Source organism: Podarcis tiliguerta (assembly GCF_965153285.1).
Source record: "Podarcis tiliguerta genome assembly, chromosome: 1".
Classification (NCBI taxonomy): Eukaryota; Metazoa; Chordata; class Lepidosauria; order Squamata; family Lacertidae; genus Podarcis; species Podarcis tiliguerta.
In genome coordinates this window covers 15,818,301-15,845,897 of record NC_139534.1, presented here as the reverse complement: position 1 = coordinate 15,845,897, position 27,597 = coordinate 15,818,301, and the positions used below count along the sequence as shown (strand labels likewise).

The following is a 27,597-nucleotide window of genomic DNA, read 5'->3' as shown; positions in this document are numbered from 1 at the left end:
CAACCTAGCAGTTCTAAAGCACGTCAAAAATGCAAATAGATAAATAGGTACCGCTCCGACGGGAAGGTAAACAGCATTTCCGTGTGCTGCTCTGGTTTGCCAGAAGCGGCTTAGTCATGCTGGCCACATGACTCAGAAGCTGTACGCTGGCTCCCTCAGCCAGTAAAGCAAGATAAGCACTGCAACCCCAGAGTCAGCCATGACTGGACCTAATGGTCAGGGTTCCCTTTACCTTTAAGGCTAGGATCTGGATATATCCGCACAGAGGTCTCAAAAATGTTTGGTAACGTCTTGGATGCAGTGTTACCAAATCCTTGCAAGCAGTGGTATGTGGTCAGTGGACCAGGGGGCAGGGGCGAACCAAAGCATCGTGACACTCAGGGTGTGGCGTCACTATGTAGGGTGCATGTGCGGCGTCACTACATAAGACGCATGCACTGTACGTAATGACATCGCACATGCGCGCTACATAGCTGTTTGCCAGCACCGCCGCTCCAGATGGTTCCGGGATCCCTCCATCACTGCTGAAGCTGTGAAAGTAGGATCCTCTACATGTGGTTGTAGAGTTGATGGAGGGATCCCACCGCTGTCCATACGGTGCTTGAGCGGCGGCAGCAGCAAACCACTACGTACAGTGCATGTGCGGTGTTGCTATGTACAGCGCATGCGTGTGACGCCGTACATGCGCTGTACATAGCGGTTTGCTGCCGGCACAGGGATCCTCTGCTTGTGGCTTCAGCTGCGAACAGAGGATCCTCCACATGCGGCTGCGGCGGCGCGATGGCTGGATTCAGGCCTAGGGTATATTATGTCAGTTCCCCTGGTTTTCTAGTGTTCCTTTCATGCTGCCGTACCTGTTGTGTCACAGAATGGTGGCTTTTTGAACAACATAGTTGTCATTTGAGATTCTACTCAATATTGATGCAGAGTAGATTCCAATGTATAGTGAGCAGAGTAACAACTTAAACACATTGCCGGATGCTCAAAAAAATAGACCAGAGGCAATTAATATTTCACCCAGCAGAGTTTTACTGCTACTGAAGGCAAATGAGCATAATGGTCACAGATCCAATACATTTCAGGATTGGCATTGTCCATAAGAAATCCAGTCGCAGCAGACTTAACATAAACCTACAATAACTTATTATAACAAGTCCAAACCTCAACTCTAAGGATACTATGTACAGAACACCAAACCAGAAGGAAAAGGGATAGAAAGAGAAAAGTGAAACCCAGGCTCCTTATGGTCTTACTATTATAGTCAGCATGACCTTGACAGAAGAGATAAGAGAACCAGTTTAAGCCAGCTGTACTCAGTTACTCTGAAGGAATAACCCAAACATAGTGAATCTTCTGTTTGTTTGTTTCACACAGAGAAGCTTCCAGAACCCTCTTGGATGAATTAGAACAGGAAAGACATCAGATCAATACTTTCTGTACTAAGAAATGCAAACTGACAGTAGTGGCACACTCTGCTGAATTCCATTCATATCAGTGGGTGTGGTGTGACACAACAACCAGGGCCAGCCTGAGAAATTTTGCCACTGTAGGCGAAAAAAGCAAGTGTCTCCTGTCCAGATGATGATGCCCTTCCCAGGTCACAAATCTGCATCCCTGTCCCTGCTGTCATGCCAGAGTTGCCACCAGCCCCATCATCACAACTGTACCTGTGGCTGCACCCATGATACGGTGATGATAACGTGAGTGCATTTTTCTCCCTCTATACAAAACACAACAAAAACCCCAAACACAACATATCCTAGCATTTCTGAAGCATCTTGGCATTTCTGTTTCGACCAGTCTCCTCAGTTTTTCCACGGTGTCAAAATTTCAAATTGTTGCATTTTAGCAAGGTTCTCATTCTTTAGAAAAATGCTATTTCGTTCCTCACTCCCCCATCTACCTTCACCCATTCCCCAATGAGAGATTGTGGCATTACAACACATAACCTAGCTGCATGCTCCCTGCACCAACAAACTCACAAGCTGTAAATGTCTTTCCACCTTCTTGTTAGAATGATGGAATTCTCCCGTCATTTTGCACAATTCACTCAATCATTTTGTTTAATCTATCCTCATGACTGCACTTGCTTTAGGTTTACTCGGAAAACTAAAGAAAACCTCCACATTTTTCAATGAATCTTTTTGCCAGACTTACTACCCATGTCGTATGACTCTGGCAACATTATTTTATGTAACAAAGGAAGTTTGTCGCTTCATTTTCTATGCTGCTAAGACTTTGCCCTCAGAGATGAAGAATTCAGCTCTATCCAAATATTACAAAATGTGCCAAAGAACATTGTCTGGGGGTCCTGAAATTATTTTACCTCATAAAAGTTCTCCATGCCTCATTTTATAAAATCACCAGCAAAACACAAATGCGCTCTTTCAAATCCCTACACAAGAGCCAGTTATCTCCCCAAACAGATGCTCTATTTATGGTCCCCAAAGTGAATTGCCTCCTTAATATTAAAACCAAAAGACCTATTACACACCCCTTTAATTTCAGTGCAACTGGCCTAGAAATTTACTGGGATCTCAGTCTGCTTTTGGAGTCCCCAGCTAATACGGAAGAGCAGAAGGCCAATTCACTGAACTAAGTGCTGCCAGGCTATTTAGTCACCAAGCCACAGTAGCTCTTGTGGTTCTTTCTTAATGAGAAAGAAACAGCTGACCTTGCTGGCCCAGACAACAATAACCCACCTCAAACAAATGTCTTAAGATCAGGGCTGAGGAACCCAACTCTTCAAATTCTCTCATTGCCTCACAGCCATCAGTATAAAGAGTTTCATAATAACACAACAATACTTCTAACATTTGCTGAAATGGTCCCTCTTGAGCATTTGGTTGTTGAAGTTCTGCAGACACAAAAAGCATCCGTAATTCATAAGCTGTGGCTCATGATGTGGCCGTTGGTAGACATCCTGATACTTTTGGAAGAGGAGGTGGCATTCCTGGTGTCTACGGATGGGAAATTGCTGTGTGATGTGTACAACATCCCAATGGCAGACCTGTTTGAGGGATTTCTTACATTCTCCACCTAGAAGCGTTTCTGCAATCTCATTGTAGGATTGTGTTCTGGCAGGAAGTGTGCCTAATTTATGTATTTTCCAAAGCTAACACGTGACCCTCTAGATGTTCTTGAGATGATTCCAACTTCCATCCAGCTCCATCCAGCATAGCTAATGTTCAGGGATGATGGGAGCTGTAGCCCAACAATATCTATTATTGTCAAAAATGTATAACTTATTATTAGAATGGGAAATCAAATATGAAGTCAAAGCTTCAGTGACACACTGGGCAATGGATATAGGACATAATATAGACCTAAACCTCTGGGAGAAACTCTGGAAGAATCATTTGAAATTTACTTTGAAAGATAATTATATGAAAATGATGCAATCACAGCGGCTCAAATTTTGCTAGCCCAAAGATGGAAAGTGAGCGAGATCTCTAGTAAGGAAGATTGGCAGCTTAAGATGATAGAATTTGTGGAAGCGGCAGGTTTAAATTATAGAGTAAGAGAGCAAGAAGAATCTTTAGTCAAAGAGGAGTGGAATTTTTTTGCTGGATATTTAGAAAATAATTGTGTACAATTGAAGACGCTGGTACCATTTAGATAAATTCAACAGTATGGTAAATATCTGAAGGATGTAAAATGGAGAAACAATTAGATTGGCTACAGTAGAATATGCAGGAATGATAGATAAGTAAAATGAAAAATGAAAGGGCAAGGAGGGAAGTCAACTGTTACATGGTATTATGTAAAATGTTTATTTTGAGTTTATTTTGAGATGTAAACTGAAAAATTAATAAAAATTGCTATAAAAAAGACTCTTCCACATGTAGAAAAACTAATTCCAATTGGATAAAACCCTTTATATCTAGAATCCATAAAACAACCCTTTTAGTTCATCTAAAGTTTTTAGATACGTTGACTGATTTAAACTGAGCTCTGTCTTGTGTTGTTTCATTGTAAATTGTAGCAGATGCTGTTTTATTTGTATTGCTTTTACATATTGGAAACCCTACTGAAATCAACTGATATATATGTACCATACGTATACAGTATATTGTAAGGTAAGTCAGTATTATTATCCCCATACTGCAGGTGGAAAGTTGAGGGCAAGAGATAGCACTCAAGGCCACCTAGTGAATTCATGGAAGGGAAAACATTCAAATCCTAGCTACGAAATACTTGTTTGTGCTACACTTGTTAAGGATAATTTTATCAATATAAGGTTGTTATTTTCAAAATCGTGAGTATAAACCAGATTAACATCACTGCCACGCTTACGAATAAATCTCTTCCCAAAAATATTTCTCTTGTCTGGGATAAATTGATTTCTCTTCTGTGGGCTGATTGAGCTACGAGACACAATCCATTTTTGAAAACTGAACAGAACAACTTCCAGTATCTTTAATGCCTTTCTTCCATGCAAAATGTGGGAGGGAAGGAGTAGGAGAATATATTGACAGGTATTTATTTGAACTGCATACGCCCCCCTCCCCCAACATGTGCCATATGGAAGTCTACCCACAGTTCTGCCAATCAAGTTGACACAATGCAGTCAGAAAAATTGAATTGTTTCAAAAGTGTGTGAGAGAGAAAATCCACACCTTAAAGTGAATTGGAAGCAAGAAAATGGTCTCTCTCTCTCTCTCTCCCCGCTCCCCACCACTTCCCTACGTTATTATTTCAGAATCAATTTACAGCACAAGGATTAAGCAACACTGTACTGAGGCCAGCATGAGTTATGAGAGATATTGATTAATTCATATCCCAGCTCATTTATTCTGGAGCTGTGACATTATTGGGCAGCCAAAGGGTTGAAAACCAGCTCTATGTATTTCGGGTGACATATATATGACAGGAACTCTGGGAAATGCATGGGCTTAAAATCCGGTACCTCTGTCATCGTCAGGGGTGTTTACATCTGTACAGAGAAGGTCAAGATTTCAAGCATGTTCACATGCAGAGTTGTTTTCTGCTTTAAGGCTCCTACTGCCAACTCCCAAAAGAGTGCCTCTCTAGGGTTACTATTTACAGAAGGCCTTTGCCCCATAAATTTATGTCTTTCCCTGGTGCGTTTTCCTGAATGATACTGGAATGATGTGGACTGGATATTTTTATTAAGTTTTCCATATTTATCATTATCACATTCTATTACATAACTCTGTAACCTAAAACCTTGCTCAAACTGAGCATCGACCTCCTTCCCTCCCTCTTTCTGACTTCCAAATATCTTTACTGGATTCTTAGAGAAGAAGAAGAAGAGTTTGGATTTGATACCTTTTACTCCCTTTAAGGAGTCTCAAAGCGGCTAACATTCTCCTTTCCCTTCCTCCCCCACAACAAACACTCTGTGAGGTGAGTTGGGCTGAGAGACTTCAGAGAAGTGTGACTAGCCCAAGGTCACCCAGCAGCTGCATGTGAAGGAGCGGAGAGGCGAACCCGGTTCACCAGATTACGAGACTACCGCTCTTAACCACTACACCACACTGGCTCTCTTAGCCTTTCTATAACTACTTTTTTAGAAGAAGAAGAGTTTGGATTTGATATCCCGCCTTTCACTCCCCTTCAGGAGTCTCAAAGCGGCTAACATTCTCCTTTCGCTTCCTCCCCCACAACAAACACTCTGTGAGGTGAGTGGGGCTGAGAGACTTCAAAGAAGTGTGACTGGCCCAAGGTCACCCAGCAGCTGCATGTGGAGGAGCGGGGAATCGAACCCGGTTCCCCAGATTACGAGACTACCGCTCTTAACCACTACACCACACTGGCTCCCTAACCTTCTATCTACACTAACCTTCTAACTACACTCCACTGGCTCACTTACCTTCTATCTTCTTTTTGTACTTCACCTCATTATATGTAAATCACTTTCTTATATTCACATTGCAAAACATTTCAACTTAAACCTACAAACATTTTCAGATGTTTACAATGCTCTTTCATATATGATATAAATTTGCACCAGTCGTCGCGCTGATTCCGGATCTTTCCCATCAGCTTTGCCAGTTCTACGTATTCCACCATCTTAATCTGCCATTCTTACAATGTTGGAATTTCCTGCTGATTCCATTTCTGAGCCAGAAGAATCCTTGCAGCTGTTTACATCTTTTTTTGGAATATCCTCTCCAACTAAACCTAACAGAAATGCCTCTTGTATTTTGTTAAAATTATATTTAAAAACCTTTTTTAATTCATGTGGACTGGATTTTGTTTTGCCTGTTGCTTTTAAAATGTAGAGCCATTTAAAGGAAAGGAACAACCAGTCATACACAGTGCACTTGCAAATAAAGCAGTTTTGAGACATTGTTCATGCAACCTCTGCAAGAAACCTGTAAGATAGGACAGCTAATATGTGGCTTGCTTGGGACTATCTAGTGACCTCTTGGCCAGGCCACCCATGGCAGGCATGGAAGAAAGTAAGGGGGCAGGCAGACAGTGGCACCAGCCTGGAACTGGTGCATCAATTGGGCCCAGATAAGGTCCAATGCTGGGACGCAGGTGGCGCTGTGGGTAAAAGCCTCAGCACCTAGGGCTTGCCGATCGAAAGGTCAGCGGTTCGAATCCCCACGGTGGGGTGCGCTCCCGTTGCTCGGTCCCAGTGCCTGCCAACCTAGCAGTTCGAAAGCACCCCCGGGTGCAAGTAGATAAATAGAGACCGCTTACCGGCGGGAAGGTAAACGGCATTTCCATGTGCTGCGCTGACTCGCCAGATGCAGCTTTGTCACGCTGGCCACGTGACCCGGAAGTGTCTCCGGACAGCGCTGGCCCTCGGCCTCTTGAGTGAGATGGGCGCACAACCCTAGAGTCTGTCAAGACTGGCCCGTACGGGCAGGGGTACCTTTACCTTAAGGTCCAATGCTATCACATGAAGGCAATGGGGCAGCCATGCTCTGCCCCAAACCCAGAAACTCCCATTTCAGGGTTTTCTACTGGTTGCTACAAGCAAAAATCTCACAGGCAGCACTTCCACCCAGCAACACATTTGGTAAGCGTAATGGGGAACTCTTCACCAGATGAGCAATGCTGTCAGTTCAACATCAGGATGTGCCACATGTTCTCTCATTTTAATTTTCCGGTTGGAAACAGTGTATTCTGAGAGTATTCCTGCCTTGCTACTACTTTCCATCCATAACACGAGGTCCCACTGTATAGTGAATGGACTGATGTCACCACCCTATATAGCCAATTAGATTTGGCTATGTGGGGGGGGGGGAGCAATGACAAACCTAGACAGCATCTTAAAAAGTAGAGACATCACTTTGCCAACAAAGGTCCGTATAGTAAAAGCTATGGTTTTCCCAGTAGTGATGTATGGAAGTGAAAGCTGGACCATAAAGAAGGCTGATCTCCGAAGAATTGATGCTTTTGAATTATGGTGCTGGAGGAGACTCTTGAGAGTCCCATGGACTGCAAGAAGATCAAACCTCTCCATTCTGAAGGAAATCAGCCCTGAGTGCTCACTGGAAGGACTGATCCTGAAGCTGAGGCTCCAATACTTTGGCCACCTCATGAGAAGAGAAGACTCCCTGGAAAAGTCCCTGATGTTGGGAAAGATGGAGGGCACAAGGAGAAGGGAACGAGATGGTTGGACAGTGTTCTCGAAGCTACCAGCATGAGTTTGACCAAACTGCGGGAGGCAGTGGAAGACAGGAGTGCCTGGCGTGCTCTGGTCCATGGGGTCACAAAGAGTCGGACACGACTAAACGATTAAACAACAACATGGGGGGGCAGTAATCAATGATGGTAAAGAAAGCCAGTTGAGGGCGAGGGAAATGCTTCCTGGGTCAGTCTTATCTTGGCAAGGAAAGGACACATGACTTGATGTCATAATGCCATGTGACTATAAGTAAGTTTTGACTATATGCTGACATCCATGAATGCCAGAAGAGCCAATTCAATGAGTACTGTCCTCACTCTGCATAGGTAAACACTTCCAATCTCTTTTGATGGAATTCCAAGAGACAATCCAGAGGGAAGCAGTTTTGAGAAGAAAATGATCGTGACAGAATGCCTCATTCTCGGCTCTGTCTTGCTTACTGCACCTGCACCGGCCTGAATGTTGGACTGCAACCCAAACATCAACACGATTATCTATTTTTATCGTTCCAGTTCACTGCTGATGACGGAGAGTTTCATGCAATTAATTGCACTCAGTGATTTAATTGGATGTTTTGATTGTGTTGATTTCTTTGATTAGGATGGCAAAAGTAGAGTGCACCTTAGTGACAAACTGAAATCTTTTACGGTGGAACCGTGGTACTCGAACGGCTTGGCTCCCAAACAAATCGGCTCCCAAATGCCGCAAACCCGGAAGTAGGTGTTCCATTTTGCGAACATTTCTCAGAAGCCGAACATCCGACATAGCTTCTGCTTGAGTGCAGGAAGCTCCTGCAGCCAATTAGAAGCTGCACCTTGGTTTCCAAACAATTTCAAGAGTCGAACAGACTCCCAGAATGAATTACATTCAGCAACCAAGGTACTACTGTACTTTCTTTAGCTGCATTTGATTCCCAAAGGGATGCAAGGTGGGGCGACATTTTGTAGGAAACCTCTTAAATGCCACACAAAAAGGCAGCTTCCCTGCATTTCCTTCTCCTTTGTCCTCTGGTAAAGGTAAAGGGACCCCTGACCATTAGGTCCAGTCGCAGACGACTCTGGGATTGCGGCGCTCATCTTGCTTTACTGGCCGAGGGAGCCAGCGTACAGCTTCCGGGTCATGTGGCCAGCATGACTAAGCTGCTTCTGGAGAACCAGAGCAGCGCACGGAAACGCTGTTTACCTTCCTGCTGGAGTGGTACCTATTTATCTACTTGCACTTTGACGTGTTTTCGAACTGCTAGGTTGGCAGGAACTGGGACTGAGCAACGGGAGCTCACCCAGTCACGGGGATTCGAACCGCCGACTTTCCGATCAGCAAACCCTAGGCTCAGTGGTTTAGACCACAGTGCCACCCACGTCCCTTGTCCTCTGGTAGTGGGTATTAAAAGAAAAGGCATGACATGACAGTGTCACCCTTTCCTTGAGCGGGAGTGAGGACTCAGTAGTGACTGATGCCGTATAGTACGGTCTCGTTTATGGCGTGGCACAGCATGCACACCAACCCATCTGTTTGTTTTCTAAATCAGGAATTCTTTATGTTCATCCTCAACATGCTGCCCTCAATCAAGATTGATTCTAGATCCTGAGATCCCCAGTGGTAAGCCTCCCATTGATTAGGCTAACCATGTTTCCCTCTCCTTGCACCTGCGCCAAGTGAATGAAGAAGGGAGTGGTGATTGCGATAATTGGCATGCCCCCATCTTAAGCATCATTGGGCCACCGTGGAGATGCAGAGACACCCCCAATTGCCAGGACCACCTACATCTGTTTTCAAATGGGCACACCATGGCGTGAAGCAGAATTAATCTGCGATGAGCTTTTATTTTTGTAACAAACCGGGCCCTCCCTTAAAGAGGGCACGTATTGCGGTGAGACCTGGAAACCGACACCCTGTGTTGTGGGTGGGTACGATTGGTCAGCCACAGCACCCGATTGGTAGGTCCCTTGAAGCTGGGTGCAATCTGACCAATGGGATGCAGGCCAAATGGTTCGAGGGACCTATTTAGGCCCATGCACGTGACCCAGAGCTTCCTCTTTCGGCACGTGTATTCGGAACACCTGCCCACCTCTCCTCTACTTTTGGGGCTTGTTGTGCTTGACCTTGCTATGTCGTCGTGTGTCGTCTGTCATTGGGACAGGGGCACGGCAGGAATTTTCCCCACTTGGCTGATTGGCTGTTGCCATTTGGGTTTCACCTGCCGCGTAGCAAATCATCACAACTTGTAAGGTTGCGGATAGCCTCTGGTTCAGCTGATAGGGATGGGAGAACGCTCTCGCCATCCATATGTGAAGGGTATTCTGTTAAAGTAATCCAGGGACTCGATGGTTTGGTCAACCTGTGAGAGGGGGTTGTGCCCGTGCCTGACTCCAGGGGGACATTTGGGTGGTGGAGATAGCCTGTTCCTGGCTTTCCGCTTATCCAGGTGTTCACCCTTGGCTGACCTATGCTGGAACCCTGGGTCAGTGCTACCTGCATGGCAGGGAGCTAGTCAAACCAGAGCCTATGCAGCCAGTCACTTCAGTGGCGTAGCGTGGGGGGTGCAGGGGGGGCCGGCCTCACCGGGTGCAACATCTGGGGGGTAGGGTTAGGAGGCGCAAATCCACGGGTTAGGGGGCGCAAATTACTTGCCTTGCCCCGGGTGCTGACAACCCACGCTACGCCACTGAGTCACTTTCTGTAATCAATAAAGTTGTGGCCTAAATTCTGCCAAAAACCAAACCAAAAATTTGAGTCAAGTGTGAATTTATTTAGGGGGGAGGTTTCTGGGTCTGAACACGCAAAAACAGTTTCTCAAGAAGTACCTGTGCGTGTGTGTGTGTGTATACACACGTATATGCAGTACATCTATAGTAGTGGTTCCCAACCTTTTCTTAGCCACGCCCCACCTAAGCATCTCTAAAATCCTGATGCCATGTGACATATAATTCTTATCATTCTTACCATTCAATTCCTATCATTCAAAAAGGGAAGTCTTATTCACGTGGAGGAAGCTTAAAAAGCCATTAACTGTTAATAACTCTTGAATTGCCCCACCGAAAAAGTCAAATTGCCCCCTGTGGGGGGGGGATGCCCCACGTTGGGATCCATGGATCTAGTGTGTGTGTGAACTACACAGAAAAAAACCAAGAACCCAGTCTCCATTTATTCTAGAATAAAATGTGTTTACGCAGTCAATGAAGAAGAGAAGAAACATGCATCTCCTATCCCCAGGACCCAAGGAGACAAGAAAGTAGTGCAACCTATAATCAGTTAAGTTATCTTTCATCGTCAGTAAACAATAAATGTTTCCATTCACAAATTAATCATCTCCATCTTAATAGCACAGGTGACTGTAAACACCTTTACTCTAATTGCTCCTGCAACTACTAACCTTTTCCCCCCCCCACTCTGCCAATACTCTGTAAATTCTTCTTACCCCATTCTTCTGTAAATTCTTCTTACCTCATTCTCAACCCCCCCAAAAAAAAATTTCAATTTTAGATGCAACATTCAAGTACAGTGTGTCTTGAACTATTTATAAGTGCATGCAGCCTGACTTATTTCCAAATTGATGCACTTATAACAAAAATATTAAAGCACTTCAAACATTTTTTAAATTGCTCTCTACTGTGCAAAATGATTTGAAATTATTGGAGTGCTTTAAACCTTTTATGAGTGCTTTACTCTGAACCCTCTTACAGAGGTTTAGAAACTGTAAACTACAAATCATCATAAAACTACTTCAGCATCTCAGTCTCCTTAGGTAGTTTCGGTTTTCCCAACAGAGTAAGAGGCCCATATAAAAAGTTAAGATTTGCTCAACAGTTCAGGTCAAGCAAAGGGATAGGTTTTATCCAAAGATCTATGAGGCAATAACATGAAGAGATGTAATATGCCCTTGGTCCTTCCACACAAATTGTCTAAAGCTTGATCTTCCAGCCATTAATCATAGAAGTGAAACCTTCTGACCGAAGCCAACAGCTTGTTGTGTTCCGAAGGAATGGCCTGTAACAAGAGGCCTAAACAAAAGGAGACCTAAATGCAAAAAACCCCTCTAACTTACTTCTCCAGTGTCAGATAAATGTCAAATCTCGGTTGTTGAACATAATCCATTCTGGAAGACCGTTTGACTTCCGAAACGTTTGACAACCGAAAACTGAAAGTGGAAGCCTCAACACAATGGGGAAAGTCAAAATAGAAGCCGCATAGCATATTCGGCTTCTGGAAAGAGTTCAAAAACCAGAGCAGTTACTTCCGGTAACAAAAACCAGACACATTCCAGCAAGGTGAGATCACAGGGATAGTTTCCAGGACCATATAGAGGCAGGCACCCTCAAACTCGGCCCTCCAAATGTTATGGGACTACAATTCCCATCAACCCTGACCACTGGTCCTGTTAGCTAGGAATGATGTAGTCCCAAAAATCTGGAGGGCCAAGTTTGGGGGTGCCTGATACAGAGAGTCCTGGAGGGCTTCATCCTGCACACAAACCTGAGGTTCCCTACTCTGGATGCAGATCAACACACCTTTGGGACTATCCACAGGGCCATAGGTATGGAGGCTGTCATGATGCCATCCTTCCCTTCAAACTGTACCACTTTACAACTGGAATAGCGTTTCCACTTTGCATCCCAGATATGTACAGTGGTGCCTCGCGAGACGAAATTCATTCGTTCCGCGAGTTTTTTCGTTGTACGAGTTTTTTCGTCTTGCGAAGCACCACTGCATTTAAACACTGACAACGGCGGGGAGGGGCGGGGAGAAGCAGGGCAGCTGCCGCAGCCGGTACCTCAGACTCACCCGCGCGTTGTGGCCACCGTGCAACGTGGCTGCTGGAGGGCGGCGGGGCTCAAGAGCGTGACTCCAGGGAGAGAGAGGCGCTGGCAGCAACGGCTCTCTGAGGGGAGCGCGCGAGGGGGGTGGGCAGCGGCGCGAGGCACTAACCGTCAGCCGGAAGGTGGGAGGGAGCCGGAGGAGCCGTCAGCAGGAAGGTGGGAAGGAGCCGGAGGAGCGGGGAAGCGAGTGTGCGTGCGTGCAGTGCGCGTCGCCATGACACGAGAGGCAGGGCCATTTCGTCTAGTGAAGCAAGCCCTTAGGGAAATCCGTCTTGCGAAACACCTCAGAAAACGAAAAACCCTTTCGTCTTGCGAGTTTTTCGTCTTCCGAGGCATTCGTCTTGCGGGGTACCACTGTATCTTTAAACCCTGTGATGGAGCGGAAGGCAAGGCTGCTGTATCACCTCTACACCAATCTGTTCTCTACTCGTGTTGGCTGTTCAGGTTCCCTATCCTGTCAAAGGTTGTTTCTTTTTTTTCATTTAGACGCTTTCTGAGTTTGAATGGAGCTGTATGCTTTCTCTCTGAAGACCAATAAACCATATAAAGTGAAAAGTGAGACCTGCCTCAACCAATTTTTTGTTATCTTCTCCCCACCCCCCTTCTTCAAAGGACATCTTCTGGAATTCTATATACAATACTGCAGCTACATTACTGAAAGCATCCTACACAGTCCCACGAAATAAGATTTAGTATCATAAACCATCCTGGGGCAGCTCAAGGATAAAGAAGAGAAGAGCAACGGGAACCAATCTCGCACTAATCAGCTTGGAAGGCCAATGAGGCCCCATAGGTTTCTGCAATAAACTTCCCAAAGGATTTTCATACAATGGAAATCAAAAGGGCACATTAGTCACGCAGCTGGAGAGAGTCACAACCGAGGGAAAACGTCGTGCTCTTAGCATTTCAGCTGCTTTCTTCTTCAGATAAAATAGCCATCAGTGCGAGCCTAACAAAGACTAGAGCTCGCTGACACTCTGGAGGAAACTCATCCTTTATTCAAAAGCATGTGATCCTTAAGGTTTGTTTCACCTCCCGCATCTTGTTGTAATCAGGACATAAATGGTACACACAGACCCCTCCAGATATTCTCTCAGAAGTGTGAAAGACAATGTGGTAGTTGCCTCCTCTGTGTTGCTCTCCGAATGTCATACGCAGAAGAACACACAACCTGGAAACTGCAACTAATCTAGAATGTGGGAGCTAGACTGGTGACTGGGAGTGGCCACCGAGACCACATAACACCGGTCTTGAAAGACCTACACTGGCTCTCTGTACATTTCCGAGCACAATTCAAAGTGTTGGTGCTGACCTTTAAAGCCCTAAATGGCCTCAGCCCAGTATACCTGAAGGAGCATCTCCACCCCCTTCATTCTGCCTGGACATTGGGGTCCAGTGCCGAGGGCCTTCTGGAGGTTCCCTCACTGCGAGAAGCCAAGTTACAGGGAACCAGGCAGAGGGCCTTCTTGGTAGTGGTGCCCGCCTTGTGGAATGCCCCCCCCCCCACCAGATGTCAAGGAAGTAAACAACTACCAGACTTTTAAAAGACATCTGAAGGCAGCCCTGTTTAGGGAAGCTTTTAATGTTTAATAGATAATTGTATTTTAATATTCTGTTGTAAGCCGCCCAGAGTGCCTGGGGAAACCCAGCCAGATGGGCAGGGTATAAATAAATGATGATGATGATGATGATGATGATGATGATGATGATGATGATGCTAGTCTGGCCCCTTCTACAAAGTGAGCCAACTAGTTACTATTTCTGTCTCCTCCAAGGAAGCCGCAGGGGGTGGGAACATGAGAACGGCCATTTTCAGTGGTAGCTCCCTGTTTGTGGAATGCTCTCCTCAGGGCCGGCACCAACATTGCCTGCATTTTAGGTGCCAGGCAATAATGCTTCCATCCACCAAAGCTTTGGGCCCTCAAGGACTGCCTCTTTCCATATGAACCTACCTGGACCCTGAGATCATCTTCTGAGGCCCTCATTCGTGTGCCTCCTCCACGAGAGGTCCAGAGGGTGGCAACATAAGAACGGGCCTTCTCTGCAGTGGCTCACCATCTGTGGAATGCTCTCCCCAGGGAAGTTCACCTCATGCCTTCATTATACACTTTTAGTCACCAGGCAAAAGGGTTCCTTTTTAGCCAGGTCTTTGGTTGATCTTATTCACATCCAACACCTTTTTAGAATGTGGCTTTTTTGGGGGGGTGGGGGGGTTATTGGGTTATTGAACATGACATGTATAGCATTGAAAATGACATGTATATCTATGTACAGTTGGAGGTATGCAGAAAAAATGTATTCCCTTGGGATACACAGTATACTGGGGAGATTTTTTTTTTCATTTTCTTTTGCATGAGATTTTTCAGCTGTTCTTATATGACGATTTCAAATCTGAAATTGATTTTTGTGTACATGCTACAGTTATCTTCCATTTCTGACTTTTGCCGATATGTCATATTTACACTGGAGATAAGTGGACACTGACAGGTTGAGCTACCCTAACCACATGGTAATTATTGTTTTGCAAACTTAATTTTTCTTTATTTTTACAGTTTTGTAAGCTAAATATTTGTATTTTTCCGATCAGACAATGGCTTCTTCAAGTAGACAAAAATGTGTAAACAAGCCTGATGCCTTTTGTTATGCTATTTTCATCTGGTCAATACGAAGGGTATTGGCAAGAAAAAATGATATGCTGTTGCCTATCCCAGTATTCCTTCAGCAATCAGACCTATCCCACACTCTGAGGAACTCCCAATTCCAATTTTTAAGGGGTTTGTCTCTTCCGAAGATGAAGGAAATGAACATGATGAGGAGCATAACTGGATCATCTGTGTGGATCTCAAAAAGGTCAACGTCTTGCTTGGATGACAGAAAGGCTTTACCAAGTACCTGAATAACAATTGTAGATACCACTGGGAAACAAAAATAGCAGTCACTTGTGTGATCCTTGGGTTTTTGCCAAACCATGGGAACCCCAAAAGGCATACTCTCCCATTTTCCTTTTGTCCAGTCTCTAAGCATTTCCTCACAATTGTGAAAAACATTATGTGGAGCCCATTTCTAGTCTTGGCCACCCAGGGGAATTTCAAAATACCGTATTTTTTGCTCTATAAGACTCACTTTTCCCCTCCTAAAAAGTAAGGGGAAGTGTGTGTGCGTCTTATGGAGCGAATGCAGGCTGCGCAACTATCCCAGAAGCCAGAACAGCAAGAGGGATTGCTGCTTTCACTGCGCAGTAATCCCTCTTGTTGTTCTGGCTTCTGGGATTCAGAATATTTTTTTTCTTGTTTTCCTCCTCCAAAAACTAGGTGTGTCTTGTGGTCTGGTGCGTCTTATAGAGCGAAAAATACGGTAGCTTTTATAGGCACGCCTCACGAACACAGTTATATTGTGTCTTTGACGAGGAAGTGCATAGCAGCCACCTACATAACAAAATATTTAGGTTACAAAACTATAAAGAAAAATTAAGTTTGCAAAACTTATAACTATAGCATGTACACAAAAATCAATTTCAGATTTGAAATCAGCATTGAAAGAACATATAAGAACAGTTGAAAAATCTCATGCAACAGAAAATGAAAAAAAAAATGTTCCCTGGTGTTGTCTATTCATCTTTACACAATTGCTCTGATCCTCATCAACTCACATTCCACCAATGCAAAATGACCTTATTTAATTCCAAGTGAGTATGCCTAGATTTGTCCTTCCTCTTTCCTATCTAATTTTCTGATTCATAAAAATGTCCCCAAATTTTTGTGTGAAACATCATCCTATTTTAATCTTTCCATCTGTGACAGTTGCGTGTTTTTACAACTCGCTCAAGATGGCACAATGAGTAAGCACCTTTTGATGTCGTGTTTATCTTTGCTGAGCTTGCACTCGGAATACATTGACATTTCATTGAAGATATTCTCCCACTTGAAAAACATCATTGTTTGACTGTGATCAGACTCGATCTTTTGTTCACTCAACCTGACCTTAATAAAACTCAAAAATCAATGACATGCATGAGTTTGACTTGGTGTGATTTCATAATTATTTAGCTTTTATGCCAATAAAGGAGATGGATTGATTGATAATTATTTAGTTATGTATTTATTTGCAAAGCACCTCAGATTCTCACCCTACTAACCTGAAAAAACAACCACAGCTAAGAAAGAGCCACTTCCTTATGAACAATTCATTCCTTTCAGTATTGAACCTGCAGTTGTTAGTTGTTATGGATTACTTAAGAACACGTGATTTTTTATAATTCAAAAGTATAATCAATCAATCCAATTAATATACCTGGTTTAGTACATGCATGTTTTACCACACAGGTAGAGAGATTGACTTTAACAGGAGAATGCCTGCCTAAAATGTTTCATTCAGCCTGGAGTGCTTTTGCAACTAAGGCTGGATCTACACTGACCTGTTTAACGTTATTGGAGTGATATTAGATATATCGTTCAAAATCATCACAGGACATACTTGTTCACTAAAGCTGGGTTTTTTAAGCTTCTCCCACCATCAAAATGCTGTCTCCCTACTGATGGTTGCCTGTTGCTCTGCTGTCTCTCTGGTGTCACATTTTAATGACACATTATGAACGTTAAACGTAGGACGTCATATGTCCCTATACATTATCAAAACCATTCCTTAACCCTTCCTTAACGTTAAAAATCATGAGTGTAGATCAGGTATGTTCAACAGGTAGATCTTGACTTACTGGTAGATCATTGAACGTCTGCTGTAGATCACTAGTAGCTCTTTCCTCCTCCCCCTGCAAAAAAAGCTCAACAACTTTGCTCCAAATGGCTCCAAAACATGGTTTTCCTCCTCCCTAAAACTAGCTCAACACCTTTGACCTGAACCCCCTCTCCCCACCGGCAGTTTTTAATTCTGTGAGTAGATTGCAGTCTCTTGGGAGTTGGCCACCCCTGGTGTAGATCATCCCTAAGTTGGGGGTACATATTCCAGTGTGTTTTTCCCTCCTGAGTGGTTTATACCTTCCCATGTTCATTTATGTATATGTAGGGCTGCCATATGTCAGGATTTTTCCAGACATAGTCGGAATACGGCAGTTGGAAGCAGTGTCAGGGCAGAAATCGCTGGAATGTCCAGGGAAATCTGGATATGGCAGCAACAACTTTTGTGTCCAGATCATAGCTGTCAACTTTTCCCTTTTCTAAAGGGAAATCCTATTCAGAATTAAGGGAATTTCCCTCTTAAAAAAAGAGAAACGTTGACAGCTATGGTCCAGATTTTAACTTTTTGTAATATGGCAACCCTATGTGTATGGTTGGGGAACAATGAGGTTGCTTGTTGGTCTGAGATTTGTTTGCTTGCCATTGGTTTTTTTTTGGGGGGGGGAGGTATGGGGTGTATTTTTATTTTATCCTTTTAAAAATTTTCTTGAACATTTCTCAAGAGGTATTCCACAAGTCGGAGCATAATTGTTTCCATCCCAATGTTAACGCTCAGCTTTACAAAACAGAATCCCTAAGTGGAAAATAGCTTCAAGTAATTGCTTGTCTGCTCATTTCCTTGAGGAGAATGTTATGATGGCTTAATAGAGTTCCAATTGAGAGCCTGCCTTTATGGAATCCATAAGGTGAAGAGCAGTTTTTTCCCCCCAGAATGAGTCACAGTGCTCTGCCTTTGTGTAAAACTAGCAAATGAGGGTAAATGATTGTCTGCAAATTTGTGTCTTGTAAGATGCATATCGCAGTGACAGCATTCTCAGAATTAACCAAAGGTAAAAGACCACAGGGGCACAATAAACTCTCTCTCTCTCCCTCCTCTTTGTAGCTCATTTTTATTTTCTTTTATTTTTAAACCAGACTGTGTGGACTGTCTGCATTTATACACAACATGAGTCAACAGTGTGATGCAGAAGCAAAAAAAAACCCCTAACTCTATTCTAGGTTGCATCAACAGATATCTACTGTCCAGATCAAGGGAAGTAATCGTACCACTCTATTCTGCCTTGCTCAGACCACACTGGGCCCAATTCTGGGCATCACGATTTAAGAAGGATGTTGACAAGCTGGAATGTATGCAGAGGAGGGCAACCAAGATGATCAAGGGTATGCAAACTAAGCCTTACAGGGAACTTTTGAAGGAGCTGGGTATGTTTAGCCTGAAGCAGAGGAGACTGAGAGGAGAGATGATTGTTGTTGTTTAGTCGTATCCCACTCTTCGTGACCCCATGGACCAGAGCACGCCAGGCACTCCTGTCTTCCATTGCCTCCCGCAGTTTAGTCAAACTCATGCTGGTAGCTTTGAGAACACTGTCCAACCATCTCGTCCTCTGTCGTCCCCTTCTTCTTATGCCCTCCATCTTTCCCAACATCAGGGTCTTTTCCAGGGAGTCTTCTCTTCTCATGAGGTGGCCAAAGTCTTGGAGCCTCAGCTTCAGGATCTGTCCTTCCAGTGAGCACTCAGGGCTGATTTCCTTCAGAATGGATAGGTTTGATTTTCTTGCAGTCCATGGGACTCTCAAGAGTCTCCTCCAGCACCATAATTCAAAAGTATCCATTCTTCGGCGATCAGCCTTCTTCATGGTCCAGCTCTCACTTCCATACATCACTACTGGGAAAACCATAGCTTTAACTATACGGATCTTTGTTGGCAAGGTGATGTCTCTGCTTTTTAAGATGCTGTCCAGGTTTGTCATTGCTTTTCTCCCAAGAAGCAGGCGTCTTTTAATTTCGTGGCTGTTGTCACCATCTGCGGTGATCATGGAGCCCAAGAAAGTAAAATCTCTCACTGCCTCCATTTCTTCCCGTTCTATTTGTCAGGAGGTGATGGGACCAGTGGCCATGATCTTCGTTTTTTTTATGTTGAGCTTCATCTTCAAATATCTTAAGGGCTGTCACATGGAAGAGGGAGCATGTTTGTTTTCTCCTGCTCTTGAAGGTAGGACTCGAGGCAATGGCTTCAAGTTACAAGAAAAGAGATTCTGACTAAATATTCAGAAAAGCTTTCTCACAGTAAGAGCTGTTTGGCAGGGGAACAGATTCCCACAAGACTTTCTCCTTCCTTGGAGGTTTTTAAGCAGAGGTGGGATGGCCATCTGTCATGGATGCAGTAGCTAAGATTCCTAAATTACAAGGGTTGGACTAGATGCCCCTTGGGTCCCTTCCAACTCCAAGATTTTATGATTCTATAACAGATATTCACATGCAATGTTCAATGAGTGCACAGTCTGTGTAGTCTGTGTATGCAACAGTTTAGCTGTACATGTTGAATTCAATGAGTGTAGAGTCATGTACACATTTGCTACCCTTGAAAGAAAATGGCTTCATTGAAGCAATTCCCTTTTACTGGCAACAAGGTATGGGATGCTGAGTGTGTTATACGTCTTGAAACTGTTTCCTAAAAAGGTTTACGTTTGACAAAAATAATTGTGGCAGAAAGTGGAAGGTAGCTTTTCTCATTCAATTTTTCTTGCTCGGTGTCTTAATTTTTTCAAAACTAAAGCACCAGCATTTTAAACCAAAACCCTGGCTTAGGTAACTATAAGAATCACAGCTATTAAAATATTGCAAATAAATCATTCTCACTGTTATTCTTAGAGAAAGCGTGTCTTTCTGTGCTGTAAGCATAATCACAGCATAATCGCATACATATATACCGTAAGAAGTAAGTCCTATTGTGCGCTGTGAGACTTTCTCTAGCCCTAGGTAAGTCTATATAATTGCAACCCTAAATTTATTGAACGTTTATATGTTAAATAAATGTTTTGACAGGAGGGTTGGAAAATGCTTAGCTAATGCCATTCTAAAAAAGAAGAAGTCAGCAATCTATAAATAAAAGAAATTGGATATTAATTGTCTTTCCAAACAAAAGGGAAGTTGTGGAGTACAATCCTATGTGTATTTACTCAGCTGCAAGTCTCAATGTGTTCAGTGGAATCTCCTGTCAAGTGTGTGGAGGCTGCAGTCCCAGGGGATAGGCTCCACTGAATTGAATGAGACCTACTTCTGTGTAGACCTACAAAGGCTTGGTCTGCATGTAACTGGAATATAATTATCACCCAAGCCTGTTCTTAGGGGGATGCGGGTGGTGCTGTGGGTTAAACCACAGAACCTAGGACTTGCCAATAAGAAGGTCGGCGGTTCGAATCCTGGGACGGGGTGAGCTCCCGTTGCTCGGTCCCAGCTCCTGCCAACCTAGCAGTTCGAAAGCACGTCAAAGTGCAAGTAGATAAATAGGTACCTCTCCGGCAGGAAGGTAAGCACCATTTCTGTGTGCTGCTCTGGTTCACCAGAAGCGGCTTAGTCATGCTGGCCACATGACCCGGAAGCTGTACGCTGGCTCCCTCGGCCAATAAAGCGAGATGAGCTCCGCAACCCCAGAGTCGTCCACGACTGGACCTAATGATCAGGGGTCCCTTTACCTTTACCTTTACCGTTCTTAGGTAAAGAACTTTAATAATAATACAGTGGTACCTCCGGTTGCGAATGGGATCAGTTCCGGAGCTCCTGCCGCATCCCAAGGAATTCACAACCAGAGCTGTTGCTTCTGTGCATGCGTGTGGCGCAGTTTAGTGACTTGGCGCATGTGCGCACAGCAAAACCAAAGCCACTCTGGGCAGCTTACAGCACATAAATAAGTAAAACATTAGACATTAAAAATTCTCCAATACAGGGTTGCCTTCAGGTGTCTTCTAAAAGTCTGATAGTCGTTTATTTCCCTGACATCTGATGGGAGGGTGTTCCACAGGGTGGTCTATCTCAAGTGGATTTCCTTCCCCTTAGGTGTATCGTTTGGTCAGGCCCTGGGTCAACATTTGGCATTTTCATGCAAATTGCAGGGCCCAGTGTCCTGCCAGGGCCCATCAGTACTGATACCTACCTTAGAGTCCACTGTGGGGAAGCTAATTCTTTTGTTTCCCCCTTTGTCACTTTGCGACAGTCCTCTTCCAACATGGTACCCGCCCCCTGATGTTGCCGCTCTATGATTCACATCAGAACCAGTCAGCATTGTCAATGGTCAGGGATTTTGGGAGTTGTAATCTATTGCACCTGAAGGGCACCAGCTTCAGGAAGACTGCTCTGGGGCATTGTGGGAGAATTTAAATGGTGGCTCAAAGCCAACCACTGCTGCCACCATATTAGCCCAGGACCAGCGTATAACTGCAGTAGGAGGGGGCTTTGCTGAGTTCTCCTTTAAAGTGGAGCTGACACTAGCAATACTCACCCATGATCTACCAGTCAAGGCAGGAATAATAATAATAATAATAATAATAATAATAATAATAATAATAATTTATTATTTATACCCCACCCATCTGGCTGCGTTTCCCCAGCCACTTTGGGCGGCTTCCAACAAAATATTAAAATACATTGGTCCGTTAAACATTAAAAGCTTTCCTAAACAGGCCTGCCTTCAGATGTCTTCTAAAAGTAGGATAGTTGTTTATTTCCTTGACAGCTGATGGGAGGGCATTCCACAGGGCAGGCGCCACTACCAAGAAGGCCCTTTGCCTGGTTCCCTGCAACCTCACTTCTCGCAGTGAGGGAACCGCCAGAAGGCCTTTGGAGCTGGACTTCAGTGTGCAGGTTGAACGATGGGGGTGGAGAGGCTCCTTCAGGAACCACATGTCACAATGCAGAGTTGTGCTAAATGAAGGTTCGGCTTGCAACTAAATGAGTGATCGGAGCCTCTGACTCTCCAGATATCGCCGGACTACAATTCCCATCACTGACCATACCAACTGGAGCCAGTGGAAGCTGGAGTGCAACAACATCTAGAGGGACATAGCTTTCCAGTTCCTGAAAAAAATGGTGGGAAATGATGATAGTGCTGTAGCTTGCTGCATTTGCAGAGTGCACCATGTGGCTCCAATTGCATCAACAGACACATCCACTCAGTTGAGTGGTGCCCAGATGATCATTGCAGGGGAGACATGCATGGATGTTTGTATCACACACAGATCCTCATTGCTTGAAACTGGTCACATTTGTGTGTAATAAAGCTTTGGTGAGACAACACAGGGCTCTTCCTTACGCCCTGAAAGTACAGCAGCTATTTTGCCTCTTCTCTACTACGAACAATATTCTTGTGACAGGCTGAAATATACCTTGCAATGAACCCTGTGCAGAATACTTGATTTTCTTTAGCCTCACTCTGGGAGTCTTTCCAGATTTTCAATTATTCTATCTTGGACCTTGGAGGATTACAGTGAATAGAGAAGAACACATAAGAATAGTGGACTTCTGTGAGAGAGCAACATTCGTACGAGCACACACTGCTGGCTGGTTACCAGCAAATATATAATTAATAATACACCTGCGTTTGGATATAAATAGCTACAAGGGCACTGATTTGTATGCAGTCCAATTCGCATGCCAGTTGGCTTAGTTGCAGATGAACGTGATGGATATCCATTAGATGGGGGGGGGGGATCTATCAAAGCTGCTGGTTTTTTGTTTTAATCCTTTATGTTTACTTAGCAGTAAATGACACCGTCTAAAGAAAATGGTGACTCCCATCACAAAGCCATAATAAAATCAACATGTTGAAGAGATTTTGTCCCCATCCTACAGTCTATTTGTTCCAAAAAGTGTGTGCAAGTTTCTTTTCCCCAGCAACCAAATCCATTTTAGGCTTCGAAGGTGTATGATTTAAATCCCTAGGGAGCAGAAAAACTATTTATGCATGCGACCACGGCTGTGCAGATGTTATTGGCCCAGTGATGGAAAGAAGATAAAGCCCCTACCAGAGAAGAAGGGCAGATCAAGTTGATGGATTATGCCGAAATGGCTAAAATGACCGGAAGAGTCAGAAATCAGGAAGATCAAAATTTTAATAATATAATAATCAAAATTTATCATTTATACCCTGCCCACCTGGCTGGGTTTCCCCAGCCACTCTGGGTGGCTCCCAACCAAATATTAAAAACACAATACAGCATTAAACATTAAAAACGTCCCTAAACAGGGCTGCCTTCAGATGTCTTTTAAAAGTAAGATAGTTGCTTATTGCCTTGCCATCTGATGGGAGGGCATTCCACAGGGCGGGTGCCACTACCAAGAAGGCCCTCTGCCTGGTTCCCTGTAACCTCACTTCTCGCAGTGAGGGAGCCTCCAGAAGGCCCTCAGCGCTGGACCACAGTGTTCAGGCTAAACAATGGGGATGGAGATGCTCCTTCAGGTATACAGGACCAGGGGGATGTGGAAAATTTATAACCTATCTTCAAAACCATTATAAGCAGTTAAAATCATTAGTAGGACTGGAATATCACTTGTAGCTTAATGTTGAATTTTGGATACAATGGAGATGCAAAAGATTTGGATTATCATAAAAAATGCAGGAGGAAATGATTAAAAATAGGAGTCCAAGGGATTCCTTGGAATCTTGTTTTTATGTTGTATGTTCGATATGTGACCTTAAAATTTTAATCTGAAAAACCAAATAAATAAATTTATATTAAAAAAGAGGAATCCCCAACCCCATTTTCCTGAGAGTATGCCCAATTGAGATCAATGGGGCTTACTTCTCAATAGCCATAGTTAGTCTCAAATCTGTAAGAAAGCCCAGCTACTTATGTGAGCTCATGTTTGTAAGGAAAATCTCTGAAGCTCATAGAAATGGAGGGATACCAAGATCAAGACAAATGATGGGGGAGAAATTCTATTCAGCTCCAGTGTAAAGCTTAATTTATCTGCACATTCTGTAACAATAAATGAACTGGTACACAGCCTTCTTTCAAAATTCGCACTTACCCGAATTTTGTGATTCCATTCTCCAACAATGTGTACCAAAATTCGTATGTTGGTGAGGGGGCGGAACGGGGATAAAAATAAATAAATTAGTGGAAATGACATACTGAAATGTATTACATTAAGGAAAGTTGCTTGCAAGAATGGTCAAGACTGCATACAGAATTGCAGATGAAATTTGCATCAAAATGCTGGAGAATTTTCACGGTGATTTATTATAAATTGCTGCAGAAATGTGAACCTTCCATCCCATCGTAAATTGATAATAATGCTACCTCCGGACTTTAGGTCAGCTTTAACCCAGTGATTTCTGTTATCTCCTTAAACACTCTTTGCCAGAAAAAAAATGTACGTATTTGCATCCCCATCACATGTGAACATAATTCCCTGTTTCCTGGCATCCCCTCCAACATAACACTGAATAGTCTTTGTTTATTATTACCCTAGTGGTCCCGGGCCCTAAGGAAGTTAGATTGGCTTCAACCAGAGCCAGGGCCTTTTCAACACTGGCTCCGGCCTGGTGGAATGCTCTGCCTCATGAGACCAGGGCCCTGCAGGATCTGATTTCTTTCCGCAGGGCCTGTAAGACAGAGTTGTTCCACCTGGCCTTTGGCTTGGAGCCAATTTGATTCCCTCCCCATCTTTCTTTTTTCTTTTTCCTTTCTCCTCCTGTGATGAGGCTGCATTTCAATATTTTAATGTTTCAGTATTTTAATTGTTGTATTTTAATCTTGTTGTTAAGTTGTATTCATTCAACTTGTTTTTATTATTGCTTGTTAGCCGCCCTGAGCCCGGCCTTGGCTGGGGAGGGCGGGGTATAAATAAAAATTATTATTATTATTATTATTATTATTATTATTGATTGGAGGGATTTTTTCTTTTCTTTTGAAGGAAGGAAGGAAGGAAGGAAAATCAGAACAGTGAGAGAGATTCAGGGGCTAAAGACAGATGCATCAATCATGTGACTAGACAGAGTAACAGGTGAGGTCACCAAGGGAAGGTGTATTAAAAATAAACAAAGGTGTCTCAAAATAGGCCTTTAGAGAAGTGCCAGCTTCAGAGACAATGATTCACGATATCTGCTAGAGAAAGAAGTGCTCAGCATGAAGAAGAGCTATCTTGGGCTTAGCTCGGAGATAAAACCAAGATTTGAGGGCATGTATCTGCACAAAGTTTAAAAGGGAAGCAGGAAAAGAGATAAGATGGTATGAGGGAATAATTGAGTAAAAGGTTTTGCTTTAGCACTAGTTTCTTCTTTTTTTAGGGGGGAAATGGATAAAAGTTAGAAAGAAGGAAAGAGGAATGCACTTGCAGAAGAAGGAGAAGGAAGAGTTTATAGCTCTGAGTGAATAGGGTCATGAAGATAAATTAAGTGGAAGGAGGCAGTACTGGAGACATAGGAGTGAGTGACTGGTTTGGTGGAAGGACAAATAGAAGAGAAACCAAGAAGTGTGTGTGTGTGACTTCCCCATCTCTGACAGCAACATTATTGCTTCAGGTATCATGTATGACTGTGGCATAGGAGCTTAGACTGCTGAAATGCAGAAAACATGGACTGATTTAAATCCATCTGCAAGCCACAGGTACTGCACAATAGCTAACCTGTTCAGAAAGTCGAAGTATTGTCCATTTAGACAATGTAGTCAGTGGCTTGCACATTGTTATGTGAATTCATCCATGAGTTTGTTTTGTCAGGCGGAGGTCAATAAGCCAGATGAGAATTGGCAAAAAAAGCAGTTTTATTCTTAATTAAGAATAGTGTGCCCTGACCTATCTGACATGATGGCAGACCCCAAATGCACAAATTCATAGCCTTAGTATACACAATGGTAAACAAATCGTGTGATGTCATTTCGGCTACACATTAGTTTATGGATTAATTTTAAAGCATTTCCTTATTTGGTAGGCCTGTTAGTTTGTTAGCCGTTTCTGAAGTCATTATCTCATAATCACATTTCCTCATTTCGCAAGGCCTTCCTGCTTCCTTGACAGTTTCCCTGCCAAATTTCTCATTCTCTCAGTATTCTTTAATGCCCTTTTGCCCCAATTTTTGGCCAGTCCTGCTGAAGACAAATGCAGTAACGAGACGTCTGCTGGAACATCCTCTGCAGTCCACTAGATTTCCAGAAGTGACATTTGTGCCATGTGAATGATCGCATAGAAGACACAAATTATCCACCAAGGAAAGCCAGAGAGAAAGAAGGAGAATAAGGAGAATAAGGGGTTATATGGTTATGCACAATGTTGCTTCACAATTTCTACAGACCTTCCTAAATAGCTTCCTAAATGGCATATCCTTCCCAGCTTTCCCAAAATGAAATTGACTTACATTTCCCATTACAATGGCACCCCGCAAGACGAATGCCTTGGAAGACGAAAAACTCGCTAGACGTTATACAGAAAAAAAAAATAATGAAAAAGATAAGAATAAAAAAAATTAAAAACAAATATTGTTTTGTTTTGTTTTTGCTATTTTCTTTTTGATGTGTTTGTCGATTTGTTTTCTGTTTGTTTATTGAATGTGGAAAATAAAATATTATTTTTTTAAAAAAAAAAAACTCGCTAGACGGAAGGGTTTTTCGTTTTCTGAGGTGCTTCGCAAGATGGATTTTCCTAAGGGCTTGCTTCGCTAGACGAAACGGCCCTGCCTCTCCTGTCATGGCGACAGTCACTGCACGCATGCACGCTCGCTTCCTCGCTCCTCCGGCTCCCTCCCACCTTCCGGCTGACGGTTACGCCGCTGCCCACCCCCCTCGCGCGCTCCCCTCAGAGAGCCGTTGCCGCCAGTGCCTCTCTCTCCCTGGAGTCGCGCTCCTGAGCCCCGCCTCCCTCCAGCAGCCACGTCGCACGGTGGCCACAACGCGCGGGTGAGTCTGAGGTACCGGCTGTGGCAGCTGTCCTACTTCTCCCCTCCCCTCCCCTCCCCGCCGTTGTTAGTGTTTAAATGCAGTGGTGTTTCGCAAGACAAAAAAACTCGCACAACGAAAAAACTCGTGGAACGAATTAATTTCGTCTTGCGAGGCACCACTGTATTTATGTGCCCACTGCATGCAAAGGTTGCTGCTACATGGACAAAATATTGTAATGAATGAATAAGCACTTGTTTCATGCTTTGTGGTTTCCGTTTTTTTTAAAAAAAGTTAGTTTCAAACTTCTAAGTGGCTCTAATAAAATGGTGCCCTCAGCGATGTGCTATGAAATCTAATTGGTTTCAGTGGGGTTGCACCGAGTGCAAGGTTGATCCAAAAATTGCTCCTTTACACCTGGCAGGGCATTATTAGTTGTTACCTTTCTCAGGTAACTTGGCCACGTAGTCAATCAATTACATTTGGGTCAGTGTTGGAGGAGAAACCTGCTATGTTCAAAGGAGGTGATTCAGGAAATCTGGAGAGACAGGCCTTCGTCTTGCTGTGAACTGAATTTGCTAGTATGCAGTTATAACACACGTAAGCACAGT

The 27,597-nt window shown here is 43.7% G+C and overlaps 1 long non-coding RNA gene across 1 annotated transcript in view; it reads left to right on the top strand.

Moving 5' to 3' along the window:
• Positions 1–27,597, top strand: part of LOC310665027 — a 565,459-nt gene that overhangs the window by 325,713 nt on the left and 212,149 nt on the right. The window lies entirely within an intron of this gene.